At 44.6% G+C, this 19,419-nt stretch overlaps 1 protein-coding gene across 2 annotated transcripts in view; it reads right to left on the reverse strand.

Annotated features, from left to right (window-relative positions):
* Positions 1–19,419, reverse strand: part of SMARCA1 (SWI/SNF related, matrix associated, actin dependent regulator of chromatin, subfamily a, member 1) — an 856,940-nt gene that overhangs the window by 205,249 nt on the left and 632,272 nt on the right. The gene's annotated exons all lie outside the window — the stretch shown is intronic.

Raw genomic sequence — 19,419 nt, forward strand, 5'->3', positions numbered from 1 at the left:
GCCTGTACTAATTCCTGAAGAGGAGGCCAAATGTGGACAAAGTTCTCTATTACAGATGTTCTCTGGTGTTTTAGAATGGAGAAATTTAGTCTTAATTGTTAATTTCCTTTCCTTGAATCTTGCTAAACCACTCCAGACACGTGGGTTTATTCTGCCCTACCAGCAGATGAAGACAGAGAACATAACTTCTTTTAGTGACATCACTAGTACCTAAGCTGGTGCAGCCCAGGCAATAGCCAGTATTCTTATGTCAAAGCAGTGGGCATAAACCAAAAAACTGCCCCTAAAAACTTCAAATAACTTGTAGAAATCTTCAATAATAGGAGGATCCTCCAAGACAAAACCATCTCTCCAAAACACCATAAAGAATGATATGAGAGACAGAATGATTCGCAGCAGAAACCTCAGGCTCTCCTCACAAGAAGTAACTGAAAACTCTGGCAATACCCAAGGTTTATCACCTAAAAGCACAATGCAGGCTCTAAATTCCTGGGAGGGTACGGATTAGTCTAGAAAGACTCAAGAAAAGGAAATTAATAAATAAAACTAAATTTCTCTTTCCTTATCATCCTACATCAGGCCAGGCACGTAAGAAGTACCCAAGCCTAACTAACCTGGGTGGGAAGAAGCTAGGGCCACTCTCAGAATGCCTACCTCAAAGGCTGTATCTTCCTTGGCTTGTACATCCAGCCTCTAGTGTTTAGTGAAAGAATGCAAGGAAGACCAAGTGGTTGCCTTATGAATATCTTCTGGCACAAGGGTCATATACTCTGCCCAAAAGAAAGCCTGAGCTGTTGTAGAGTAAGCCTGAAAGACCTCTGGTACCCGACGACCCTTCAAGCAAGTAAGCTGAGGAAATAGTCTCTTTAATCGACCTGGATCACAAACACATGAATGCTGCCTTACATTTGGGAGGGCCTTCAAAATAATGTTATATATAAAAACAAATTTCACAAAAATAATAATACACACAGATAAAATAATAAACTAAACATTAAAACAACATAAAAGACTGTAACTTGCTCAGATTAACATAGACTTGCTAGCATACCTCTTTTCAAACTATTTTAAAAGTTTTAAAATCAGCATCTAGATACAAGGCTTGGGATAACATGTTTCTTGAGACTGATGCTGCATCAAAAAAGTAGACTAACAGATTAAAAATAGGCCTGCTTAAAAAAAGATGCATTTTTAAAGCTATTTTAAAAGCTGTTGGGGTCCATATTCAGCTGCTGAGTGGCTAGTTAAGTTAGCCAGATACACCTATCTGGCTAACTTAATCAGGATATTCAGCGGTGCTGCCACACCGCTGAATATATCTAACTTTCTTAAAAATTAGCTGGATATTGATGCCCAATGGACAGGACCCAGAGGTCTGATATGATTGATCTGCGAACAGCTGGAGCCGACCCCCAACTGGGGAGTCAGTGTCCCACGAAGAGGGCTGGCTCATGTTTCCTGGCTCTGGTTTCTCTTTGTCAGGAGATTCTTCTAATGATAAACCATTAGATGAGGTGTCAGCTAAGCGAGTTACATTTAAATCAGGTCCAGATGACAGATTAATTTCAGAAGGTGGGAATCAGCGGGTACCCTTTTTAAGGTCTCAAATAAAACAACCTCAAACAGATACAAGTCAGAAAACCTCACAAAAGGGGTTTTACAACCGGTAAAAGAGATATTGAAGAACAATAAGAATCAGGGGGATTGTGTTGGATCAGTTTTCAATATTTCATCTAAACAGCTGACCCCAGAAATGTGGTCAGTATTGAATAAAGGTCTTACATTTGTGCCATCTGAGAGACATGATCCATTTTTCACTAGAGTTGAATTACAAAAATTCTTTAGACGGATCAAGCTAAGAGAATCTTTTGGTACACCTTTGGGCGAGCCTGTATCTGGTAATCATTTATATAGAGCTTCTAAATGGATGCTCCCCACTCCCCCTCATCCGTTGGTTGTAGCATTTGAGTCCTTGGTAAAGAAAGATTTGGATGTTATAGAAGCAGATACAGAAAAGATTAAGTTTAATTTGAATGTAGCCGAACATCAGGCCATTAAAGAATTGAAAGCTGATCCCACAATAGTTATATCGGCAGCAGATAAGGGGGGTGCAGTGGTGGTGGTGCAACAGCTAGCAGACACATCTACGTATATTGAGTTGGAAAGTGATCCTACAGATGAGCTATCAGTGTGGGTTAAGGATTTGCTGGATACTGCATTACAAAGTGGTATAATTACACGTAAAGAGTTTAATTGGTTGTTTCAGCCATGTCCTACTGTCCCATATTTTTACACAGTTCCAAAAATTCATAAATTATTATTACACCTGCCGGGTAGGCCTATTGTTTCTGGTATTGATTCTGTGTTTGAACCTATTTCTAAGTATATTGAACGATTACTTCAGCCGGTAGTTACTCAGGTACAGTCCTATGTTAGAGACTGTATGGATTTTTTGGGATGTATGGAACAGGTACAAATAGATCAAGTACAGTGGCTGGTTACGGCAGATATATCCTCTCTTTACACATGTATTCCTCAGTCACAAGCTTTGTTGATTGTACAAAAATTATTGAAAGAGGTGGTATTTTCGGGTAGAAAGTATCATCTGTTGATACAACTAGTTGAACTGGTTTTGACCGAGAGTTATTTTAGATTCAACAACATTTATTATAAACAAGTCAGAGGCATCCCAATGGGTTCCCCTTTAGCTCCTACGGTTGCAGGACTATATTTATTTATTCATTTTGAACTTTTTTATTCCGACCTTCATGTTGAAATAACATATCAAATCGGTGTACAAGTAACAACCAAAATTGCACTAAGGCATTACATAGAACAAATGGTACAAATGGTTACCGAGAACTGGGAGAGCAGTGCGTTACAAAAATCAATGTTGCCAGGGCATAAATAGAACAGGTGGTTACAGAGAACTGGGAGAACAGGGCGAACTGACTGAGTAGTTGCCACAGCAAGCGTAAGACTTAACAATTGATCAAGGAAACAAGCCAAGGGGGCTGGGGTGTCAATTTAGGACAAAGTGAAGAACCTGCAACCAACATGTGTGTGTATTGATGCAATAAATAACAGAGGTAAAAGAACAGTTAAAGGCTGGTAGCACTAAATGAAGTAAGTGAGAGTCCAGATATAAAGTTTGAGCGAGGTAGGAGGAAGGTATGACTACTAGCCCCACATAGAAAATCCAGGGTTAGCTGGGAGAGAAACCGTCAGGTGAATAACGGGATCTTGAGGGAGACGAGATAGGGCATTCCAGAGTTGGTGGAAGGTTCCTAATGTTATGGCAGGTTCCTAATGTTATGGAAAAGCCTGTTTAAATAGCCAGGTTTTGAGGTTTTTTTTGAAAGTGAGTGGGCAAGGTTCTTGCCAGAGATCAGGGGGAAGGGCGTTCCATTGAGATGGTCCGGCGGTGGATAAGGCACGCTTCCTTGGGGCTGTGTTAACTGGAGGGGCGTAGAGGGTGCCTTTGTAAGCCGATCTGATTGGTCTAGAGGATTCATGGAGACGAAGAGGTAAGGTCAACTCCAGAGGAGATAGATTGCGAGTGGCTTTGAAAATTATCATAAGGACTTTGTAGAGAATTCTGAATTTGATAGGAAGCCAATGTAAGTTGCGAAGTATGGGGGTGATGTGCTCTCTTCTGTTAGCGTTGGATAGGATCCTAGCTGCGGAATTCTGGACCATCTGCAGGGGTCTGATGGTGCTAGCTGGGAGACCTAGAAGGAGCGAATTGCAGTAGTTGATTTTTGAAAAAATAATTGAAGAACTGTCCGATAGTCATGGTGATGTAGAAGGGGTTTTAATCTTTTCAAAACTTGTAGTTTGAAGAAACAGTCTTTTGAGTAGTGTTGATGAATTTTTTTAAGTTGAATTGGTTATCAAGAATAACACCGAGGTCTCTGACATGCGGGGAGATATTTACTTGAGATGAGATAGGGGAGTTGCTTAAACCATGGATGTCATCATGAGAGATGAAGAGGATCTCTGTCTTGTTAGTGTTTAGGACTAGATTAAGGCTGGTAAGAAGGTGATTGATTGATTGAAGGCAATCATTCCAGAAGTTGAGGGTTTTGGATATAGAGTCCTTGATGGGGATTAGTACCTGTACGTCGTCTGCGTAGATATAATGGGTGAGTTTGAGACTGGAGTTGGCAAAGCAGAAGGAGGTAAATGTTGAAGAGCGTGGGGGAGAGAGAGGAGCCTTGAGGTACTCCCGAGGAGGAGCTGACAGGATGTGATTCTTTATTGTTAATTTTAACCTTGTAGAATCTATTAGTAAGGAAGGATTTGAACCATCTGTGAGCCGTACCAGTAATACCAATGTCCGTGAGACGATCTAATATGTCGTGGTTCACTGTGTCGAACACTGCAGATAAATCCAGAAGGGCGAGGATGTAGGATTGTTTTTTTTCATTGTTGAGGATGATAGAGTCGGAGAGTGAGATTAGAAGAGATTCTGTGTTTAGTGATTTTCGGAATCCAAATCGAGCTGGGGCTAGAATCTTGTGCAAATCCAGGTAATCTGATAGTTGTTTGTTGACTATTTTTTCCAGTAGTTTTGCAATAAACGGAAGATTGGCTATTGGACGCTAGTGACAAGTTTGTTTTTTTTAGCAGAGGTTTTAGGATAGTGATCTTGAGCGTGTTCGGAACTAGCCCTTGAGTAAGAGAGCAATTGATGATGTCTGAGATAGACTTCGCAATGATTTTGGGGATGGAGGTGAGGAGATTAGATGGTATTGGGTCCGAAGGATGAGATGATGGTTTGACCTTCTTGAGCATGCTTTCGATCTCCAAAGAGCAGGAGGGCTCGAATGTTTCGAGTCTGGAATTATGATGATTAATGGAATTATAAGGGGGCTGTGGTTGGATGTTTCTGGACTTGAGTGGATCTACCAAGTTAGAGATTTTTTTATCGAAGTAAATTGCTAATTCTGTAGCTTTTGATGATGCTTGGTCGTCCGGAATAGTTGGTGGGGCTGGTTTGGTGAGAGATGAGACGTATGAGAATAGGGCTTTAGAGTCAAAAGTGAAGTGGTGAATTTTTAGGGAGAAGAAATCTTTCTTTGTCCGGAGGATTGTGTTCCTGTAGTGGAGCATGGTGTTTTTGTAGGCGGACTGGGACTCTGTGGAAGGGTTTTTGCGCCATCTATGTTCTTTCCTTCTTAGTTCTTGTTTGAGGGAATTCAATTCGGGTGTGAACAAAGGTTTTCTGTTGTTAGTGTTGGGGTGTATTACTTTGTTGATTAAAGGGCAGGTAAGATCTGCTACTTTTTTTAGTTATATTGAACCATGAGGTGGTGGCCGCCTCTGCGTCTGAGAGATCAAGGTGGTCTAATTCTTTGGAGAGGTGAGAGCTGAGGGTGTCTAGTGAGCATGTTTTCCTGAATTGGATTGTAGACTTAGTAGATGGTTTGGGAGAGGTGCTGGAGATATCTAGGGTTGTGGTAATCATTTGGTGGTCTGACCAAGGGACGGGTGTATAGCACGGTTTGGAAGCTGAGGACAGTCCTTTGTTAATGAATATTAGATCCAGTGTGTGTCCGGCTTTATGAGTGGGATTGTCTATTATCTGATTGAATCCCATGTATTTGAGAGATGAGAGAAAGGATTCGCAGTTGGGGGATAGAGGAGCTACATTTACGTGTAGGTTAAAGTCACCCACTATTATGGCAGGAGAATCGTAATTAATATGTTTGGCTATGCGTTCGATAAGAGGAGAGGGGTCTGCTTCTAGTCGGCCTGGGGGGGCATAAATAAGGCATACTTGCAACTGGGGGGGACTTGAAGACCGCGAATTCCAGAGAAGTTGCTGAGTCTGATAATTGGAGAGTGAGCCTAAGATCTTTTTTCGACAATAGCATTAATCCGCCACCTCTTTTTTTGGCTCTAGGGATTGAAAAAATGTGTACAACTGAGTTGGGAGTTGGTTTATTAGAACTGTGTCAGTAGGTTTCATCCAAGTTTCTGTGATTGCACATAGGTCGGGTTTGGCATCCAATAGGTAGTCGTTGACGATGTGTGTTTTTTTGGTGAGCGACTGGGCATTGAACAGGGTTAGCGAGAAAAGAGAGAGGCCCAGTAGTTGAGTGAAGGGGGAGATTGTGATGGGGATCCACCTCTTAAGCTGAGGGTTGGTTGAAGTGGAGGGTTTGGTGTGGTGTCTGAGCTGGTTATAGATGATTGGTATTGGGTAGGTCTGCATCTTGGCTGTAGTAAGTTGGCCGTCCGCTGGGCGAATTGGGTGCGAGTCTGTCCGCTGAATAAGTCAGTTGATTGCGTCTACTTGGAGAGACCTGTAATTGACCGTCAGCTCGGAGGGTCAGCTTGAGAGAACTCTCGAAGTCGTTTGCTGTGGGAGCTTGTTGGAGGAGTCTGATAGGAGACTGGTTGTCGAGGGAGATTTACTGAAAGACTGGTTAATGGGAGAGAGAGGGAGGGAAGGTAGCTTGCAGGATTGCACGTTCTTAGAAGAAGATTTGCAGAGGCTAGGAGAGGACAATAAAAATTTGTTGGCAGTTGCACTAGAGCGCACGAAGGGGCGCACGCCGGGGAGAAGGCAGGGATTTAAATCCCTGAAGAAGGCCGGCTGCTGATGTAGTTTCCCTGATTCGGACTGGCTGGTAGGAGGAGAGGGGGCATGTAGCCCGAAGAGTCAGAGGGCTGAGCTGCAGGAGAGAAGAGCCTCGTGGTCAGTGAGGGAGCCCGTTGGAGGTGAGAGCAAATTAAGGTAGGCCTTACCCCGACGGGCTTTAGCGCCGACCGCGCAGGCCCCGACTTCCACCTCTCTTCCTCGTCTGTCTGCATCTGTCTGCTGGCTCGGTCGGGTCGGGTCCGCGTCTGTCTGCAGGCTCGGTCGGGTCGGGTCCGCGTCTGTCTGCGGGCTTGGTCGGGTCGGATCCACGTCCGTCTGTGGGCTTGGTCGGGTGTGGCTCAATATGAGATTCAGCATATATATCCTTCCAAATTTTTTGAATATATCACGATTTGGAAGCGATATATAGATTTGTTTTTTCTGTGGAAGGGGGATGAAGCTTCTTTGTTGGATTTTCAAACATACATGAATCAATGTGATGCTCATTTACAGTTCACGTTTGTTAGAGATAATACCTCTGTCGCATTTTTGGATAAGAAGGTCATTAAGGGTGATACCAATATTGAAACCACAGGGGTAGATTTTAAAAGAAGCGCGATCAGCCTACTTTTGCTTGCGCATCAGACTCAAGCAAAAGTACGCTGGATTTCAGTAGATACGCGCGGAGCCGCACGTATCCACTAAAATCCTGGATCGGCGCGCGCAAGGCTATCGATTTTGTATAGCCTGCGCGCGCCGAGCCGCGCTGCCTCCCCCCGTTCCCTCCAAGGCCGCTCCGAAATCGGAGCGGCCTCGGAGGGAACTTTCCTTTGCCCTCCCCTCACCTTACCCTCCCTTCCCCTACCTAACCCACCCACCCGGCCCTGTCTACACCCCCCCCTTACCTTTGTCGGGGGATTTACGCCTCCCGGAGGGAGACGTAAATCCCCGCGTGCCAGCGGGCCTGCTGCGCGCCGGGCAGCGACCTGGGGGCGGGTACGGAGGGCGCGGCCACGCCCCCGGGCCGTAGCCACGCCCCCCGTATCCGCCCCCAAAACGCTGCCGACACGCCCCCGGAACGCCGCGACGACCGGGCCCGCCCCCCGACACGCCCCCCTCCGAGAACCCCGGGACTTACGCGAGTCCCGGGGCTCTGCGCGCGCCGGGAGGCCTATGTAAAATAGGCTTCCCGGCGCGCAGGGCCCTGCTCGCGTAAATCCGCCCGGTTTTGGGCGGATTTACGCGAGCAGGGCTCTGAAAATCCGCCCCACGGTGTTTAGAAAACCTACAGATAGGAATACACTGCTTCTTGCTACGAGTTTTCATCTTAGAAAACTTAAAGAAAATATACCTTGTGGGCAGTTTTTGAGATACAGAAGACTGTGTTCTTCTGTATTATTTATTTAAAAATGTTTCTATACCACCGTTAAGTTAAATACTATCACAACGGTTTACAGAAGGGCACGATAAAGAGAAATATGGGTGGTATAGATTACAAATTACTCGTGTGCCATCATAGTACGGTAACAATTTAAAATAATAAACTAGGTGTGTAAGTTAAACCTGATTGTTAGGAACAAATTAGGCAGTTTGATTTTAACATTAGTATGCTTATGTAGGTTACTAAAAACTTCTAGCTTGGTGCATCCTTATCACTCAACTATTTTTCTCCTTTTCTTTATCTTTATAAAATGCTTGTTTAAAAAGCCAGGTTTTCAGATTAGTTTTGAATAATTTCAGATTTGTCTGTAGTCTTATTTCGAGTGGCATGGTATTCCAGAGTACAGGACCAGCCAGTGACAGTGCTCTTTCCCTTACTTGCGTGAGATGTGCTGATTTGACAGAGGGGACAGTTAGTAGAGCTTTATTTGCAGATCTCAGGTTTCTTTGTGGTACATGCATGCGCAGTGCCGTGTTAAGCCAGTCAGCTTTATCATCGTGGATTAGTTTATGGATTATACAAAGTGCTTTATATTGTATTCTTTGTTCAATTGGAAGCCAGTGGAGTTCAGCACGTGTTCCTGTAATATGGTCACTCTTTTTTTTGCCTGTCAAAACTCTGGCAGCGGAATTTTGCAATATTTGCAGAGGCCGAATTGTAGATTGAGGTAGTCCTAAAAGCAGGGAGTTACAATAATCTGTGCTAGCGAATATCATTATTAGAATATAGGGCTAAGGCCCAAGAACTTACTGATAGATTTGTAGAACGTGGTTACAATAAGCGACTCATTAAGAAGGCGTTTAAGCGTGGTCTTTATGCAAATCGAGACAATCTATTGAGAGTTCAGCACAGAGAGAAGATTTCAAGGATAGTCTGTACGCTTCCGTATTCATCTAAAACCACAGCTATAAAACATAGTATATTGAAACATTGGTCAGTAATATCAACCTTACCTGGTTTTATTGAACAGCCTATTTTTGTCACTAAGAAGGGTAAAAATTTAAGAGAGAGATTAAAAAAAAGAGAGATCTTAAGAGCTGATATTCAGCCTGTGGCCAGTTTCAATGTGGCCACTGTTTGGTCTGTTCTAATATATTGCAAATTCAACAGTATCAGTTTAAATTTCATGCTCGTCCATATGTATTATCAGGACATTTTACTTGTTCATCTGAAAGGGTGGTTTACGCCATTGTGTGCCCCTGCACACTAGTATACGTTGGTCATACCAATAGAACCATACCAATAGAACCATAAGACAAAGAATAGTGGAACATAAGAGTTGTGTACGCACTAGAAAAGAGTCAGCTCCATTAGTAAGTCATTGCTTACAGAAATCACATAGCGTAGATGACATAAAATTTTTTGTCATTAAACAATGTCGGAATCCTGAGGGAGATACACAGCGCCTTTTAACTCAATGGGAACAGCAATGTATTTTTGATTGGCAAACCCTGACGCCTCACGGTTTAAATGCAGAGATAGAGCGGATAGCCTTTTTTTTGAAGGAATATATGAAAATCAGCTGTATATTCAGCATTCTTCGTGGTTTAGGCATAGTATCGTTGTCATTTGCACAAATGTGGAAATATTATGTTATGTGATGAGTGTGGTATATGTTTACATGTTTTGTGAGTAATATCAGGGTATGAATGATGTTTTAATTGTGGGAGAAGTGTGTATGTTAGATTGGGCGGTTAGTAATCTGTGGGAGATGTTGTGGTATATGAGTGGGCATTTGTGGGTGTATCTGTGTGGGTAGACATTGTAGGCACAGCGGGTACAAATCCGGTTATTGGTAGGATGTTTGGTATTATGGTATGTTTGTGGTGTCGTATGGGGTATCGGAGAGTAGTTTTTATTTGTTTTTGCTGTTTTGGGTTGGACATAAGGGTTGCGTATGATGATGTCATCACGTCGCGTCCCATTGTGAGGGATGTTGAGGCGCGTGGCTTACCGCATTAGGGCGGTGGCCTTTTGCAAGCTGTTTAAAAAGCTCATGGAGAGATGCCTCTAACTACGGCGAAATTGTGGCGCAGTTGAATGTTTTTGAACTGGTTGAACACGGATGGACCTGGAAACTATCGTTGCTTGTAAGGCACATTATTGGAAGATTATTGAAACGGTAAGCCACTAGTCTTGTGTAGGACCTAGGTATAGTTTTTTGTCTCTCATACATAATGAGGCAGGGCGTTGAGTATATGTGTTTGGTACAATTTAGGTTTAATCCTACTGTGAAGATATTTGCTGCATCAAGAGGAATATGGTCTTTAGAAGAAATGGGAGAAAGTTGATGGCAGATTTGAAATCGGTGGACAGCCTGGGAAAAAGCTGAATAACAGATGGTCTGTAGCAAAAGTTTAATATATATTTATGGTGGTAAATGTGTCCTTGGTATTAGTTTTTGCTGTATCTAAAATTCAGGTTTGTTTTCTCAGTGGTTGCAGTCCCCCTGAGAAAGCAGACAGATGTGAAACAGGGGCCTCTTGTTGGGGTCAGACCACAGTGAATAGTTGTTAACAGCAATGTGAAGAACGGTCATCGCTAGAGAAGAGATCAATACAAGGAAGTCAGCCGAATAAAGATAAACTGAGGATATGCAACAATGGTGTACATCATTATATAATCATGTTTCAGTGAGGTATAAAGTAAAAATAGGCGAAAGCCGGGCATAGATTGCAAGTGGGTGTATCCACTGGGAATTTATATGTATAATATTGTATTAAGGCATGAAAAAATATTGTTGTATCAACCTTTTTGGTTACATGGCTGACTACCATATTGTATCTGATGGAATGTTTTTAGAGTGTGAATGAGTGAGTGTGTGGGTTTACATTTTAAGGCACATTTCCTAAAACAGTTTTGAAATTAGAGATAATAAATCCGTATGCTTTTCTCTTACAAGTTGTGTGGTCATGCTTCCTGGCTGCCAGTCAAAACCCCATGGCGGGGTTCTGTGGTGGAAATGCGGTTGGCCGGGGCGACTGAGGTTGTCTGAACCTCACTCTGGGCAGAGGCCGTTGAGGTCTGGCCCTCGGTGCTGTTGGATAGTATTTGCATGGCCGGTAAAAAGGCCTCTTCAGGTACTGCTGAGGTGGTTTCTTGGGTGTCAGAGGTACTAGCTAGCAATTGCTAAAGGGTCTCATGATAGTCCTTCAGTTGCACCACTGCCTCCTTAATTCTGTCTCCAAACAGATTTTCCCCGGTACATAGCAAATCAGCCAGGCAGTCATGGACTTCAGAGCACAGATCTGAAGCAAGCAGCCACTCCATCCAACAAGCCCCAATGTCCACTGCTGTGGTTCTCATAGCCGCCTTGAAGACATCATATGCAGAGCGGACTTCATGCTTATTACACTCAAGGCACTTATGGAACTCCTGCTGGAACTGCAGTGGGAAGCATTCACTAAACTCACAGGTTCTGGGAGTACTGGCCCATAATCAATTGATAACTAGCAATCCAGGCGGTTAACATTGTGCCCTGAAATACCCGGCATCCAAGGGCATCGAGGGCTCTATGCTCCCACCCCGGGGGGCTGAGACATGAGGGTGAATCCTCTTTGCCTTCTTGAAGGCCGATTCTACCACTACTGACAGATGAGGGAACTGTCTGCGCTCCAAACCAGTGGTAGGTTGAACCAGGTAAACTGTGTCCATCTTGTGGTTCACCGGCGGCACCAAGATTGGATGCTCCCAAAGGCAGGCCACCAGCTCCATGAAGATGTTATGGACCGGTACCGCCACTATCTCTTTTGGGGCATCCAAGAACTGCAGAATCTCGAGCATCTTGTGCCTAGTATCTTGCTCTGTTAAGAGCTGGAAAGGCACCGTTCTGCCATGTCCTTTATGATGCCCGCGAAGGAAAGATCCTCCGGGTGGGGGGGGGGGGGGGCAGATCTTTCCGATTTCTCGGTGGAGGACATGGATGCCTCCCCTTCCCAGGGGATGCGGGGGGCTTGAGCACCCAACTGTGCCTGAAGCACAGGCCTCATCCTCACCAAAGAGGGAACTGAAAGCATCGACGGGCCTTGAGGCCGCAAAAGCACTGAAGGGTCTAACGGTGTCCGGGGGGGGGGGGGGGGGGGGGGGAGTGGGAATCAGGGGCACTGAAGCACTATTCCGAAGGCCCTGGGGGAGCTGGGAAGTGGAGGAGTGCCATGCATCCCCAAGATGCCACCGAACTTGATGGCCCTTCCTCCTCTGAGGAGTCACTCATCGGGATGGGAGCCGGTGGCAGAGGCAGTGATGCTCCCTTTGGCCGCGAAGGGGCTTGAGGCATCGGTGCTGGCTGCATCGGTAGGACACCAAGCAGCATATCAAGCCGTTCCAGTAAAGGCACAAGCACCAGTGGAATCGGATCCTGTGGTGGTGGCGGTCCAGGTGGAACCAGCAGCTCAAAGCCCTGCAGGGCCCGGCCGAGCACCAACTACATGCACCTCTCCAACTTCTCAAAGGCAGCTGAGGACAAAATGGCTTGAGGAGGAGATGGCGGAATTGGGAAGTACCCAGGACCACTGGGGGCACTGAGCCCTTCACCGGTGTCAGAGGAGGCTGCCTAGAGACTTTGGAAGGGTCTGAGGGAATTGCTTCCTCTGCCCGCTTTGGGGGAGACACAAATGTTGATGCCTGTCCACAGTCCTGCTTGGAAGACGATGACTGATGTCAATGTTTCTTCAATCTTTCTCGATGGTCACCATGGTCTTTGCCCGGAACCGAGGGTGATGGTGAGGAATACAACCGGGAACGGGATGACAAAGAACACACTCGGTCCCCAACTCCCACATCAGGACTGGGGAGCAGCTGTTGGGGAGACCAGAACCTACTTCCCGAGCGGGGTAGAGGACCCGGAAGCCGATGACGGATCAGATCTTTTGGACCTTAGGGGTCATCTGGGCACAGAGATCACAACCGCGGACATCGTGGGACGCTCACAGGCAAAGGACACAGATCTCATGGGGATCTGTGATGGACACAGCCCCGGGGGCACCAGCGAAAGCCGGTCAATGCCATTGCATAAAGTATGCGACGCGCAGTTGATGGTCGGCAGTCAACGGAAGATGAAGCCATCGGCGATCGACTGCAAAAACTCGAATGACATACCAGATCGCAGATAGAGGACCTGAAAAACACAAGGGACCCTACGCAACACGGGAGAGTAAAAAAACTGTAAAAAAAAAAAAAAAACCAACCCCAAAAAACTGAAAAAAGAAGCGCGAACTCCACGACCACGAGGCGAAAGCTTCACGGAAGGAAAAGACTGAAGAGGGACCCCTTGTGGACACGTGGCAATCGGCATGCTGGGCATGCTCAGTGTGCTAGTCAAAGTTTCGTTTTCCGTGCTGGGCTTCATCTGATAATGTCACCTATGTGTGAGGACTTCCATCCTGCTTGTCCTTGGAGAAATAAATGAAACACAAAAATCAAACCATTTCGAATGGAAAGGAAGTTGAAAAACTAGAGATCATGATATGAAACTCCAAGAGGAAAGATTCAAGAACAATGTCAGGAAATAGTTCTTCACAGAAAGGGTAGTGGATGCATGCAATGCCCAATCGGAGGAGGTAGTGAACAAGAATGGTAATGAAATTTTTAAAAAAGGGCATGGAACACGGAAGATCCCTAATGGCTAGAGAATGGAAATGAAGAAATGGGGTAACCTCTGTTACACCTAAAAGTTTACATTTATGCATAGAAGTACCTGCATGGAGTTGGCAGTTTTACTCTGAGCAACTTGCTGGGCAGATTGGATGGACCATTTTGGTCTTTATCTGCCATTATTAACTATATTACTACACTCTTCCCCGATGAGAATATGAAAATAAACCTCCAAAACGTTCACAAACAAAAAGTACTCACCCTGTCTTACAGCTAGGATTATGGACCAACTGACCCCTTTCATATCTTGTAAACTATCCTTCTTCAGAAACACAAAGTGAATGGAATACGGACCATGACCTTGAACCTGATGCCTTCCCAGAGTAGCCGCTACAGCAAACCGGTTGGAATATGACACACACGGAGATACCATAAAAGTGTCAGAAACAGGAGAGGCAGAGGAAACCTGGAACTAGCCAGGAGGGGGCGGATTCAAGATGGCCACCAGACTGTTTTGCTCGGCGTGAGTGCTCTCGGCTGAGAGTTTAAAAATTTGTTTCCTGCGATTATCTTTTCTTCTAAATGGGGAGGAAACGAAAACCGAGGATTTCGTATCCGGCGACGCCCATAACTGGACCGATGGACACCCACGTTCGGCGCAGCAACATGGTAACGAGACTACAGCCGCTGGAGAGAGGAGGAGGGGAAGCTGAGCTTCCCTCTCTCCCTGGCTCAACATCGTCGTTTAGTTCTGTAGAGACAACCGGGGCAAGAAACCTACAACCGGAGTGTTGAGGGAACTTACCAAGCGGGGTCGGGAAGATTGGCTGTGACGACCTCAAGCCCGAGAGAGACATCAGGGCATGCCGAAATGGAAGCTGGAGAATCAAGGGAAATTGCAGGAGCGATTGGGGGAATTCCCACAATAGAAATTCCATCTTTGGTAAGACTTTTGACTTTCTCACTAGAAACGCTGTGGGAAGCCATAAATGATATGAGTCATTCTATTCTTCAACAACTGATTCCTGTAACAGAGCAAGTTAAGCAGCAAGAAGCTAGAATTGAGACTATTTCAAATAAGCATTTGGAATTGGATAATCAGGTCTCCTCTACTAGGACTGAATTAAATGGGATCCAACAGAAGCAAGTAATGATGATAAAAGATAAAAACAATACAGCTTTGAAAACCTTGAGAATTTGGTAAAAGGCAGAAATCTGAGGTTTATAAATTTTCCCCAGATACCCTTAAGATCTCCGAGAGAGGTTTTTAAGAATTACCTAAAAGATGTTCTTAAGATCTCAGACTCTGCCCTTCTGCCAATAACAAAGATATTCTATCTTCCTAAGTTCAGAAGAACACCTATAGAACAAGGAGGAGATATGGATCCTATAAGACCTATACGTGAACAGCTACCTGACCTTGATCTTTCTGCAATTTTGGAGACATCAGATTTGGAGATAGCAGTCCCTGCAACTCTCATAGTGACTTTAGCACTAGAGACTGTTAGGGAATGGCTATTAAAAATGGTGTTGAGAAATAGAAATGAGAGTTTTCAGGGATGTAGCATTCGTGTTTTTCCAGACTTTTCACATGAAACCCAGAAGAGGAGGAAAGCTTTCCTCTTGCTGAGACCACAGGTCTTATTACTTGGGGGGAAATATTTTTCAAAATTTCCGTGCAAATGTATGGTAAAATATTTAGAAAATGCGTATGTTTTTTTCGATCCGCCACAATTAACCCAATTCTTAGTTGGGAAAACCCTGATGACATCTATATCTACTGCTATACCTTGTTTAGAAACTCCTGGTCCCCCTTAAAAAATTATTGGGGGTGTGAGAGGCGATAGAGGCTGAAGGGAACACCGTTACTCTATAATTTCTTCTACTACAACTGTTACCTCTTGGACTTGGAGCCGCCGCCCGGTGAGCCACTTCCTGGTTCTCGCCCCTTGACGTCATCAAAGGGGAGGAGCCGGTAAGCTTAAAACCGGCTCCCCCTGTGACGCGTGCAGTCGCCGACGCGCTGCCGAAGCGCACGCACGGCTTTGTTTTTGTACTTGGATCCCAGGAAGGAAACGATCTAACTGAAACAAACACGGAACTGTAAGTAAGCCTCTAATTATATCCCCTCACTCCCCCATCGGAGATCCTGGGAATTAAGGTGTCTTTGAGAATTTATAAAGTACTACCTCTATAAAATGCCTCACACAAAGAGAAAGGGAAGACTACGCCCGGAGACCCCGACTGTGCTGGATCCTTCCCTTTCTCAGCCCTTAATAGAGAACTTTCTCAAAGTTATAAATGTCAATACTCCTGGGGGTTCCGACTTGGATACTGAACAAGAGCAGGTCCAGGTATCCCAGGAACACTTTCAGACCTCCTTAAGCCCAGGAGCGCCTTCGACTCCAGAGCCGCCGAAACCTCCCTTCAGACCAAATCCAGAAGTGTTTATCATTTATTTGTACTATGAATGCCCTAAGATTGATTTGTAAATTTACGGTCAAATAATTGTTGTAAAAATTGCATAAATAAATAATAAAAAAAAATAAAAAAAAAATTTATTAGTCGCTGTTTAAATGTCTGGAAATTTCTTCAGGCTTTCAGAGGTAGTATTCTGAATTTCCTTAGGTAGAGAAGTATCTGCCCCCTTATTTGAGGACTTGAATATAGAGAGTTGTTAAATATACTATTTCTTGTTATATTTTGTGATTTAAATTTATTCTTTGTGATATACTCTCTAATTTTGCCTGTTCAAGATTTGGATCTTGTAATTATTGTAAACTTGCATAAATAAAAAAAAAAAACAAACCGAAACAGGAGAGGCAAATTCTAGCGCAGAGGTCGGCAACCTGGAGCATGCAAGGCCATTTTAAGTCGCACAGTAGTTGTAGCACAGCACTGAATAGTAACTGAGGGAGACTAGACCGCTGCTTCTACCAATGCAAGCAGGCAGCCCTAAGCTGCACAGGCCTCTCTACAGGGTTCCTGCTGTCAGTGTGTTGGGAGGTGGCGATACATCCCCTTCCCCCCACCAGAACGGCAACAGGAGTCACATTTAACCAAATGCCATCTCCTGCTGCTGCAGGGATGGTTAACCGGAACTTCTACTGCTGCCCACTCCACAACCCAGCAGCCTGTGTATGTGTGTTTGAGCTTGTGTGTGTGAGAGTGATTGCATGTGGGAGAAAGTGTGTGTGATCACACATGGGAGAGAAAGTGAGTGAGAGAGACAGCATATGTGTGACTGCATGTAGGAGAGAGATTGTGTGATTGTGTGTGTGTGTGTGTGTGAGCATGACAGCATATGGGGGAGAGAGAGCATGTGTGTATGTAGGACTGCATGTGGAAGAGAGAGAACATGTGTCGGAATGCACATGGGAGAGTATAAGAGCATGTGTGTGTGTTGGACTGCATGTGAGAGAAAGAAAGCAAGTGTGAGTATGATTGATTGTGGGGTAGAGAGAGCGCGCGAGCGCATGTGTGATTGCATGTGGGAGAGAGAGAGAGTGCATGTATGTGATTGCATGTGGGGGAGAGAGAAAGAACAAGTGTGTGTGTGTGACTGTATGTGGATCAAAGAGAGAATGCATGTATGTGTTTTGGAAAGTGTGTGTATATGAGAGAGAGGAGTACGTTTGTGTGCATCCTTCCCCACCTGAACTAATTTATGACAATCTCAAAGTGACTAGAAATCAAAAGTTCTCAGGTACGGAGAGCAGATTTTTAAAATCCTTATAAGTTTTAATTATTGCGTGTTATTTGATATGTTTGCTGTTTGGAAAATTTAAACATTTTGCATTTGGGTTTTTAAATATTGGATGCTATTCATCAGCTGTTTTGAAATATTTACTTTCTATTGGTATGGTTTTACTATTATGATTGATGTTTTATATTTCTTAATTTTGTTTGATGTTTTATGAGGCATGGTAATGTTTCTGTTTTTCCATTGCTGCACTACATTCAAAGTTTGGCTTGTTGCAGTTTCTAGTTCAGGCTTTTGACTGCATGTTTCTGTTTAAACTTTTTTATGGTCACTTTATTCTGAATTTGGTGAAGTCCTGCATATGCAACTAAAGTGAGGTATTCTGTTAGGCAGCATGTAGTTTCTGTGTAAGGATCTGTAGCAGCCTAGCCTGCTCTATTTTCCTAATAGAGGGTGTATTGGCGAGGAAGGGGGATGGAGTGAGAGATAATTTTCTCTTCTCCTTTACATGAGGAAACAGTTTCAATCATATTTAGGGACCTTCATTTTCAGTTTTATTTTGACTGGGAATTTCACAAAAAAAAAAATAAAAATAGACAAAAATAGACTGAGTAGATGGCACATGGACATGCTAGTACAGGAAGGACTGCACATGCTCAGAAAGCAAAACTTGCTTTCGGAGCTATGAGAGAGAAACAAACTGACTTGGCGCCATTGGATGACATCACCAATCTGTGTGGCTACTTGGGATGCTTGCCCACGGAGAACTCAATTTTTTTATCCTGAGGATACTTAGAGGGTCGTGGCCCACTTCCACCAGGATAGTTGTTTTGCAGATGACAGATGAAACAAGGGCATCAATCTGTGGCATGTAGAAATGACATTGTATGACTTCTATTGGCAGCAGATGCAATTTGTTCAAAGTTTTGATGCCTTTGGGCCCTCCTTCAGGGGATTCCCATTCTGCCAGCTGCCTTCCTTAGCTGAATGATGGGGAAAAGCATTTGAAGACTTATGGACTCCCTGAAGAATAGGATTTCTTGTATGAGCCTCCTCAACCTTGGAATCAGACATCCTGAGAGACCACTTGGGAGATACGAGAAGCAGATGGAATAAGCAGATGACAGAGGCATCCTCTTTTTGGATGATAATGTCCCTTCTGAGGAACCTAGGAGATTGTCTACATCCAACTCTTCCTCTCCAGAATTTGGGGGTTCCCTCCCCCAAAATGTACAGACTACTACTTTCCTTCTCCTATCTGGGATGCTTAATCACTGAAATCCCCTCCAAGAAGAGGGTGCCCGGGACAGACACCTGGCCCACCATGCCCGGGGTTCCCTTCCCCATCAGGTCTCTGCTGAGTATAGAAGGCCTTGTATAAGAACCTAAAAAAATCTGAGAGAAAAAGCTTCTTGTACGGATGGACAGGGATTCTAGACTGAGTCTACACTGGTCTCCCCTTCCAGGAAGAAAACCAGCAAGCCTCTCAAGCCAAAATCAAGCATATTGGCACCATCAGAAATGAACTGTTGGAAAAATTCAAAATGGCAGGAAGGAGGGCCTTGCAAGCCTCAGTTGCAGAAGGGGCCAGAATTGCCCCCAGCTGAAAGCTCAGGAGTCACAGCCCCAGCTGAGTCTGAAGCTCCTTTAAAATGTCTCCCCCAAAGAATTGTTGCCCCCACTGCAGGAGGGGTAATAGCTACTGAAACAACTCCCACACCCCTGCAATGGCTGCCCTGTTCAGCCATAACCAGAGGCTACCTCTGACTACTGCAAAGAAAAAAATTAGATGGACCCAAGGAAAGCTCCTTGCATGGCTAACACTACAGAAGTAGGCCTGAGAGAAAGACCAAACATTCATTCACACAGACCCTGATATTGACTCAGGCCAAATCCTTCCCCTTGGCTGAAAGGCTCCTTATCCCCTCTGCCATTCTGCTTCTCTGGCCGCTGGCTGAAAGAAAACCTCTCTATCTGCCTTTTTTTTTTTTTAAACTTTAACAGGCAGAAGAGTATAGAGAAATAGACTGGGGAAGGGAGGCAGAGAGGAAAAACTTGCCCAGAGGATCCAACTGAGCCCACCATATCCCCACA

Source organism: Rhinatrema bivittatum, chromosome 6 (assembly GCF_901001135.1).
Source record: "Rhinatrema bivittatum chromosome 6, aRhiBiv1.1, whole genome shotgun sequence".
NCBI lineage: Eukaryota > Metazoa > Chordata > Amphibia > Gymnophiona > Rhinatrematidae > Rhinatrema > Rhinatrema bivittatum.